Raw genomic sequence first — 9,969 nt, 5'->3', positions numbered from 1 at the left:
GGGCCTGAAGCCTTCCGTGACTTCTTTTCCCATACATCTTCCTGCCCTCCAAAAGAGGCCAAACCTGTGCTCTCGCCAGCCCCCCGACGGGAAGCTCCAAGCTGGCTGTCACTGAACTTCACACATGCCAGCTTGAGACTGGCATTCTTTGCCAAGGCTCTGTTGGGGGTAGTGGGAAGCAAAAGGGGGCACTCAATCTACAGAGCCTAGCCCACCATCTCCCAGGGACAGGCATGGTAACGTACCACCAGGGAGGAACAAAGTCCACACAGGCACAGAGAGTAGAGCAAGCTCAGAAAGTTCAGCAAAGGCCCCGCACACAGTGTTCTCCTCCTAGCGAGACACGAGGTAGTGGCCTGGTTAAGTCACTGAGGGCTGTTTGACCTTTTGGCCACTGACCTCCTCTGCCCCGGGGAGCAGCACGAGGGCTGCCAGGAAGGGCACGACTGCGCTGCATTGGGAGCGAGCCTCCCAGCCCGGGGCCACAGACTCACTCTGAAAATAGCTGTGTAGACAGTGCGGCTCAGGCTGGCCAAAGCTGGGGGGTGGGGTGTGAACGGCGGGCTTGAGAGACCGAGCTCCAGCCTGAGCTGCCCCATCTACAAAGCTCTTTTTAGCGCACCAGCGTGAGCCCCGCTAGCCCGCATCTGGAGCAGGGCCTGGGGCAGGGCACACACAATCCTAGCATGACGCAAGGTGACAGGAGTAGCTCTCCCTATGGTGCAGACCTGGGGGACTGTGCAGGGCAGGGCACAGATAAACACTAGCACTTCCATTGCATGGTGATAAGCCGCTAGAGATGAGATAAATAGACAGGTAAGAATAGGGCCAAAGCTGCCTGGCCAGGATAATCTGAGAACCACGACGCCTGGCTCCACCTGGGTCCTTGGGAGCTCCCTCTTTGGTATGGCAACCAACAGGCCCATTAAAAAGACTCACTCCAATATTATGGGTTGAATATTTTAGGATTCACTTTTTAAAAGGGGGCAGTTTACGACACCTAAGAGGTTTCCTAATTCTTGCCGGGCGGATTTCCCCCAGATGAAGGTACGTGCACAGAAAGGCCTGCTGTTTCCTTCCCCAGTGAAACCAGATTTGGGGGGTGGGCAGTGGCGGATTTAGAGTTAGTGGAGCGCTGAGCGCAGCTTCATTTTCACCATCCATCCCCCCCCGCCCCCCAGGACCCAGCCAAGAAAAGGAACATTCTCTCTTATTTCCCCCCCTCGTTTTTCATTCTTTTTTTCTTCATCCTCCTATATTATAAGTAATAGGAAGTAAATGAAATAAAGTGAGGTACCTTGATTGGGGCAGGGGCTTGGGGTTTGGGAGGGGGTGAGGGGTGCAGGCTCTGGGAGGAAGTTTGGGTGCGGGCTCTGGGCTGGGGCAGGGGGTTGGGGTGTGGGAGGGGGTGAGGTGTGCAGGCTCTGGGAGGAAGTTTGTATGCGGGGTGCAGGCTCTGGCAGAGGGTTGGGGTGTCAGAGGAGGTGACGGGTGTGGGCTCTGGAAGGAAGTTTGGGTGTGGGGTGCGGGCTCTGGCAGAGGGTTGGGGTGTGGGAGGGGGTGAGGGGTGCGGGCTCTGGAAGGAAGTTTGGGTGTGGAGTGCAGGCTCTGGCAGAGGGTTGGGGTGTGGGAGAGGGTGAGGGGGGCAGCGCTTACCTTGGGCGGTGCAGCTCCGAAAGCGACCGGCACACCCTTCTGGCAGTAGATCCTAGGCGGGGGGGGTCTCCATGCACCACTGCCCGCAGGCGCCACCCCCGCAGCTCCCATTGGTCACAGTTCCCAGCCAATGGGAGCTGCAGAGTCGCCGCTCAGGGTAGGGGCAACGCACGGAGACACCCCCCCCCCCCCCCCCGGGGCCTCAGGGAAATGCCGGCTGCTTCCGGGAGCGGCACGATGTGGAGGGAGGGAGGCAGAGTGGACAGGGAGACACCTTAGCCCTGCTGCGCTGCTGCTGGCACATCTCTGCATGCCCCTTAGGGGGAGGGGGGCAGCTGGTCTCCGTGCACTGCCCAGGGTGGGGGCAGCACACGGAGCCACCTCCCCCCAGCCAGGGGCAGGCAGAGAAGTGCCAGCAGCCGACCACTTCTGGGAGCAGCGCGGGGCCACCAGCCACGGAATGCAGGCGGCCTGCCTGCCTGAGCCCTGCTGCGCTGCCACATTTTGGGGGCCCAGTGCCACCACACGGTGTGTTTAATGGTAAATCCGCTCCTGGGGGTGAGGGAGGTGGGATTAAATCTTTCCCCTACAGCCCTAGGAACCCAAACACCACAGCACCGAATTAGAGCATGGGAGCCTGGACGTGCCCCAGGCCTGGTCCTCAGTCACTCCCTTCCTGCTCTTGGGGCAGGGGCCGGAGAGTGACTTTAAGCACCTCACCATGCCCCTGACATACCCCGACCTAATCCCCTACTGGGAGCGCTTACGTCTGCTCCACACCAGCCAGCATGGCCCTCGGTGGGCAGAGGTATTCCTAATGGGGCCATTTCCACCCCCTTGGAGGCCCCATTATGGTGCCAAAGCTGCATAAAAAGGAGGTGAGCGAAAATGAGACTCAAAATAGAAAATGAAACTCCTCAGGCTTGAGTGAAATGCTCTGCAAACAAAGAGCATCACAGGGATATCTTGAATACCGCGTGCAGATGTGGTTGCCCCATCTCAAAAAAGACATATTGGAATTGGAAAAGGTACAGAAAAGGACAACAAAAATAATTCGGGATATGGAACAGCTTCCATATTAGGAGAAATTAATAAGACTGGGACTTTTTGGCTTGGAAAAGAGACAACTAAGGGGGGATATGATAGAGGTGTATAAAATCATGACTGGTGTAGAGAAAGTAAATAAGGAAGTTTTATTTACTCCTTCTCATAACACGAGAACTTGGGGTCACCAAATGAAATTAATAGGCAGCAGGTTTAAAACAAAAGGAAGTATTTCTTCACACAGCATACAGTCAACCTGTGAAATTATTTGCTGAGGGTGTTGTGAAGGCCAAAACTATACCAGGGTTCAAAAAAGAACTAGATAAATGTATGGAGGATAGGTCCATCAATGGCTATTAGCATAGTATCCCTAGCGCAGGGGTCGGCAACGTTGGCACGCGGCTCGCCAGGGTAAGCACCCTGGCGGGCCGGGCCAGTTTTATTTACCTGCTGACGCGGCAGGTTCGGCTGATCGCGGCCCCCACTGGCCGCGGTTCGCCGTCCCGGGCCAGTGGGGGCGGCGAGAAGCGGCGCGGGCGAGCGATGTGCTGGCCGCGGCTTCTCACCGCCCCCATTGGCCTGGGACGGCGAACCGCGGCCAGTGGGGGCCGCGATCGGCCGAACCTGCCGCGTCAGCAGGTAAATAAAACTGGCCCGGCCCGCCAGGGTGCTTACCCTGGTGAGCCGCGTGCTGAACGTTGCCGACCCCTGCCCTAGCGTCTGTGTGCCAGGGATGGATCACTTGATGATTAACACTGGTCTACAATTTTTCAGAAGTCGTCTGCTTCAGAGATAAAATGTGCTATTTATTATGTATTTTGATGTGCTGAATTCAAATATGACAATTAAAACAACTGATTGGCTACCGTTTCTAAAATATTTAAGTTTTTACATTTTATGTCTATGAATATTGTGTAGATAGTAGAGTTTTAATCATAAATTGTAAACCTAGGTCTTTTCATGTGTTTATGGTTGCTTTACATGATAATATTTCACCTGTCCTGTTTATGTAACACTTTAAAAATCAGCAAAAGGGTTATATAAATAAAATTTATTAGGAAACAAAAGGCAAAAAACTATTATGTACATTAGTTTAGTCCTATTCAGTGTCTACTCGGTGCTTCTTGGCTTGTCTCTTGTATTCATTAAATGGAGCATCTCTTGTCACTGTCCAGCAACAGTCTGCAAGCATTGATGGGCTCCATTTGCCCTGATAGCGTTTCTCCATTGTTGCAATGTCCTGGTGAAATCGCTCGCCGTGCTCGTCGCTCACTGCTCCGCAGTTCGGTGGAAAAAAATCTAGATGAGAGTGCAAAAAATGTATCTTTAGTGACATGTTGCAACCAAGGCTTTTGTATGCCTTGAGGAGGTTTTCCACCAACAACCTGTAGTTGTCTGCCTTGTTGTTTCCGAGAAAATTTATTGCCACTAACTGGAAGGCTTTCCATGCCGTCATTTCCTTGCCACGCAGTGCATGGTCAAATGCATCATCTCGAAGAAGTTCACGAATCTGAGGACCAACAAAGACACCTTCCTTTATCTTAGCTTCACTTAACCTTGGAAATTTTCCACGGAGGTACTTGAAAGCTGCTTGTGTTTTGTCAATGGCCTTGACAAAGTTCTTCATCAGACCCAGCTTGATGTGTAAGGGTGGTAACAAAATCTTCCTTGATTCAACAAGTGGTGGATGCTGAACACTTTTCCTCCCAGGCTCCAATGACTGTTGGAGTGGCCAATCTTTCTTGATGTAGTGGGAATCTCTTGCACGACTATCCCATTCGCAGAGAAAACAGCAGTACTTTGTGTATCCAGTCTGCAGACCAAGCAAGAGAGCAACAACCTTCAAATCGCTACAAAGCTACCACTGATGTTGGTCATAGTTTATGCACCTCAAAAGTTGTTTCATGTTGTCATAGGTTTCCTTCATATGGACTGCATGACCAACTGGAATTGATGGCAAAACATTGCCATTATGCAGTAAAACAGCTTTAAGACTCATCTTCGATGAATCAATGAACAGTCTCCACTCATCTGGATCGTGAACGATGTTGAGGGCTGCCATCACACCATCGATGTTGTTGCAGGGTACAAGATCACCTTCCATGAAGAAGAATGGGACAAGATCCTTTTGACGGTCACGGAACATGGAAACCCTAACATCACCTGCCAGGAGATTCCACTGCTGTAGTCTGGAGCCCAACAGCTCTGCTTTACTCTTGGGTAGTTCCAAATCCCTGACAAAGTCATTCAGTTCACCTTGTGTTATGAGGTATGGTTCAGAGGAGGAGGATGGGAGAAAATGTGGGTCCTGTGACACTGATGGTTCAGGACCAGAAGTTTCATCCTCTTCCTCTTCCTCGTCTGACTCAAGTGAGAATGATTCTGGTGCATCAGGAACCGGAAGTCCTTCTCCGTGGGGTACTGGGCGTATAGCTGATGGAATGTTTGGATAATGCACAGTCCACTTTTTCTTCTTTGACACACCTTTCCCAACTGGAGGCACCATGCAGAAGTAACAATTGCTGGTATGATCTGTTGGCTGTCTCCAAATCATTGGCACTGCAAAAGGCATAGATTTCCTTTTCCTGTTCAACCACTGGCGAAGATTTGTTGCACAAGTGTTGCAGCATATGTGTGGGGCCCACCTCTTGTCCTGATCTCCAATTTTGCAGCCAAAATAAAGGTGATAGGCTTTCTTAACCATAGTGGTTATACTGCGCTTTTGTGATGCAAAAGTCACTTCACCACAAACATAGCAGAAGTTATCTGCACTGTTCACACAAGTACGAGGCATCTCTGCTCACTTTGGCTAGACAGAAATGTGTCCCTTTGCAAAATCAAACACTGACAAATAAGAGAGCACGACACTATGATTTCTAGAGCTGATATAGGGCAATTTGTTCAGCAGAGTGATGTAAGCTTCGTTATGATTGCATCATCCATGACTTCTAGGAATAACATGATGCAATTCATATCATGTATGACGCAATACCAGCTTCAGATTGCATCATTCATTGTTTTGCCTAAAAAGCAAGTCCTGTCCAAACCCAGTCATAGATTTATTCATAGATCCAGTCAAAGATGTATTTTAGTCATTTCTGGTTTAAACTGAGATCCCTTCCCTTTATAACTCACTTATCCTCCGCCATTCCCAAGTCAAGGGTCATATATACTGACCCAATAGCATATCTTGAAAACTAGAGCCAATCAACAATTTTAAGCATCATTTTAGTTCTCAGTGACCCAGAATTAGTAAAGTTTGACTACATTTATTTCAGAAGCATTTTGGCTGTAGAGCAGTGTTACCTGTTCTGTTCATTCCCTCTGAAGCACCAGGCATTGGCCACTGTCGGAAGACAGGACACTGGGCTAGATGGACCTTTGGTCTGACCCAGTATGGCTGTTCTTATGGAAAATGCAGTAAGGTCCCCGAGCCCCCGGGGACAGTTAGTTAAGCAGGGAAGGAACTACTTCACAATACTGGAATGGCTTTTTATCACATTAATAGAGTGATTAGCACAAAAGACTGAAGCTCCCAAGGTCTGTCCCTGGCTCCCTACAGGCATGAGGGTGGGGAGCTAGGATCCCTGCCAATTCAGCCAGCTGGACCCCAGAGGCAGGGGCACCTCATCTCCCTCTCTCCAGTTGACCCAGGAGTGGTGCTGATTGCTACCAGCCTCGTCACAAGGGCTTGAGTCTTCACTGCCCTGCACATTGTGCCATCATGTCCACCAGGGCAAAACCCTGCCACTTGGATCTGATCGTGTTTCCCACTCCCTTTGCACTGCTGTACGGTGCATGCAATGGAGACTCTGACTCAGGTCCTTTGGTGGGGTGGTGTCAGGAAGAGCTCCCCTTTTAAAGATCCAAACTGCCTCACAACAGCCCAGCCCCTAGTTTTTCCCACCCTGCCCAAGCAGAGGTGGATCAAGACTTACTGGGGCCCTGGGCACAAAGAACATTTGGGCCCCCCATGCCCTCCTCACCACGAGGCCCCGCCCCCTGCTCCTCCTCTTCCCCCAAGGCCCTGCTGACTGGCCAGGCCAGAAGCCAGAGCCGGACCACGGTAACAGCTGCCCAGGGAGCCTGGGCTGCTGTGGGGAGCCCCAGGCCCTCCACCTGTCCTGGGCAGTGTGGGGACATGGGCCGGGGGCTGCTCTTGAGCCCCCCAGCCCCCCACGCGGGGCAGTTGGAGGGTCCAGGGCTTCCTCCAGCAGTCTGTTAATCCACCACTGTGCCCAAGCATGTCTCTTCCCCTCCAGTACTGGTCCATACTGCCACAGTGCTGCAAGCTGCAGACTTCGGGCTATTCCTGCAGAGGATGGCAGTCCTTTTTTTTTTTTTTTTAATAGCAGGGTCGTCTCAGGTCAAACCAAGACAACCCCTGATTTCTACCAGAGCATCTCCTGGCGCTGGGTTTCCTCGCCCCGGGAACGCAGCGTTTCAGAACCTCCTCCTTTGTCACAATGTTTTTCAGTTCCACCAAGCAAACCGTCCAATTAGAGCAGGGCCTCTTGCTTCCATCTTTGCCGACATTTAATTAACATGCTGCCGCTGGCAGCTGCTGACACATTCCAGAAACATGTTATAAAGGGTTTTTGTCTTTACCCAGCATGGAAAATGAGGGTGTCACATCCCAAGAGGGCGTGAATAGCTACTTTCACCTCCCCCCCTCAGGTGTGAGAATTACAGAGAGATATAGAGAAGAGACCCCCATCACACCTCCCACTGCCTTTCTTTCCTTTTCCCTCTCTGTTCCTCATACATTACTCTGAGAAATACACTGGCTCCAGAACGGGTTTTCTCCCCTGCCTCCAAATTCCTCTCTTATTGCCAGTTTTTCCCTTTTGTGCTTGATGGATGGGAGAAGGTCGAGTGGCTAGAGCACAGGACTGAAACTCAGGAGACTTGGGGTCTATTCCTGGCTCTGCTGAGTGACCTTGGGCAAATCACTTCCCCACTCTGTGCCTTGGTTTCCCCATCTGTAAAATGGGGATAATGATATTGCCGTCCTTTGTAAAGCACTTTCAGCTCTACCAATGAAAAGCAATATACAAGAGCTAGGTATTATTAATATGGGAAAGGGAGCCACATTCTGTATCTTGGACTCTGACGGATCAGGACCCTCCAGCATAACCATCTAGATAGAAGGGAATGATCTGTCCCAGGAGAGGGAGTAGGCAAGGAGGAATGGCCTGAAACCAACAAAGAGGGGAAAGTTTCCAATAGTCAGTGACTGGGCAGTGAAACAGCTTCCCCAGGAGAGTGATGGAGGCCGGGTCACTGCAGCCTGGAGAATATGGGAGTGGGGACAACAGAGGCAGCAGTTCTGCTCAGACTGGAAGAGCAAAGTGACCCATTTTCGCAAGGGATCATTGTGCAGCAAAAATATTTCCACCAAGCAGCCAGCACAACACCATTTGGACCCAAACACCGGCAGTTTGGAGAAGCAGAGGCAGAACACCAATGATCCACAAGGCAGTCCTAGGCCCAGATCATCAGAACCATGCAGGTGCAATATCTGTGTGCATGGTTATTGTGATTTCACATGCAGCAAGTACAGCTTTGCACCCAAATGCCCAGCCAGACCTCAAACCAGTCACTGATATGGGCACTGGCTGAGAATGTGAGCACAGCTGGGATGGTTGTGCCTACGGAGTACGGGCCTGATTTTTAAGTGCTCAGCATTTGCCATCAGGGCCAGATTTCCAAAAGGGCCCAGCACCCCGCATGCTGAGCAATTTGGAAAATCTGGCCCTTTATTTTGGTGCCTAAATGGGAGCTGAGCTCTCTGGGAAATCTGAGCCCATGTAAGTGCTCGGTTCTAAGCAGCTAGGCCCTGATATGTCCCAGGCACAACAGCATTGTCAACCCCTGGTGTTCAAAACACACAACGTGTCTGAAGTCAGTCTGAAACCAGACCATGTGGGCCCAATTCCCCGAGGTGCGGAGCTTCCCAGCTCCCCTGACTCCAGTGGGAGTTGAGGGGAGGGGGGCTCAGCACCTGGGAAAAGATGGATTGCAATGTATTTCAGGAACATGGTGCTGGGCCCATAGGCCAACTGGTTCCCCTCACCCCATGTCCTTGGATTTTAGATGCTCACTCCTTTGTTTTCACCAGCAGTATTCCCATTCCCCGCCCCACTGTAGTGGCAGGAGGGGGCTGTTGGCCTGCTCAAGGAGGCTGGTAGCATGGGACTCTGTGCAACAAAAACAGGGATCAATCCGCCCTCCTCCCCCACCCCAAACCTTCCATTGAGGGCTGAAAGATTCCCATGAGCCAATCACGTGGCAAGTGAATCTGTCTCTATCCCAGCATCCTCCCACAATGGCTCCCTTTGTATTGCTACTGGGGGAAATGGGGCAACGGCCAGAGTCCCACCTGACTCTCACTGCTCATTACCCAACGGTGCACAGCGCTGGAAAGAATAACACGGAGCTTTTTATTCACACATCCAAGGAGCAAGAGCTAATGACAAAGAGGCGGGAGAGAGAAGGGCAGCCGAACTCCAGGTGTCAGGGACCTGGTGGTCAGGCCAAGAAAGCAAACACTTGTTTTGAGTCAGCGTCGCAAAGGAACTGAGAAAGGAGGTAGGCACCCAGACTCCTGGGTTCTAATCCCTGGAGCAAGTCATTTTCTTTCCTTGTGCCCCTTGTTCCCCATCTGCCAAATGGGGGTAGTGATGCTTACCCACCTCACAGGGGTGTTGGGAGGGTTAATTATTAACGATTGCAAAGCACTGGATATGTGCCAAGTATGCTTATCTCCTCTAAGTGTAACAGCGCCCCCCAGCTGCAAGGACAGGCTTCTCTTACCCCCAAACTGGATCCATTATTATTGTCCCTTCACCCTCCACAATCCCCAGCATCCAAGGTGTCGTGGGGCCCAGTTAACTCTGGGCCCAGGCACAGCGCCAGCTGAATTGTTCCAGTGTAAAATCTGGGAACTTGAAACCTGAGAGATCCCACCCAACAAGCACCTAGTAAAAGAACTCCCCAGAGGTGCTAAGCCCTCTCCCACTGCTGCTGCCCTGTGGCAGTGCTAAGGGAGATGCCCCAGTGTCCGTTTCAAACCTCTGGCCCTGTGCACAGACATATGGCTTCACTGGCTGTTCTCCAGTGTGTTGCTTAGTGTATACAGGGCCTCTTCCAGGCTATCCCACCACGGAGGGGAATGTGGGAAAGGAAATGGGGCTTTTGGAAGCTCTCAAAGAGTCTGTGTCCAGATGGGGATTGGCGCAGGGCACCTCCTTTTCTAGAAATACACCA

This window comes from Emys orbicularis, chromosome 10 (assembly GCF_028017835.1).
Source record: "Emys orbicularis isolate rEmyOrb1 chromosome 10, rEmyOrb1.hap1, whole genome shotgun sequence".
Classification (NCBI taxonomy): Eukaryota; Metazoa; Chordata; order Testudines; family Emydidae; genus Emys; species Emys orbicularis.
The sequence above is the reverse complement of the archived record's forward strand: the minus strand, read 5'-3'. Positions refer to the sequence as shown.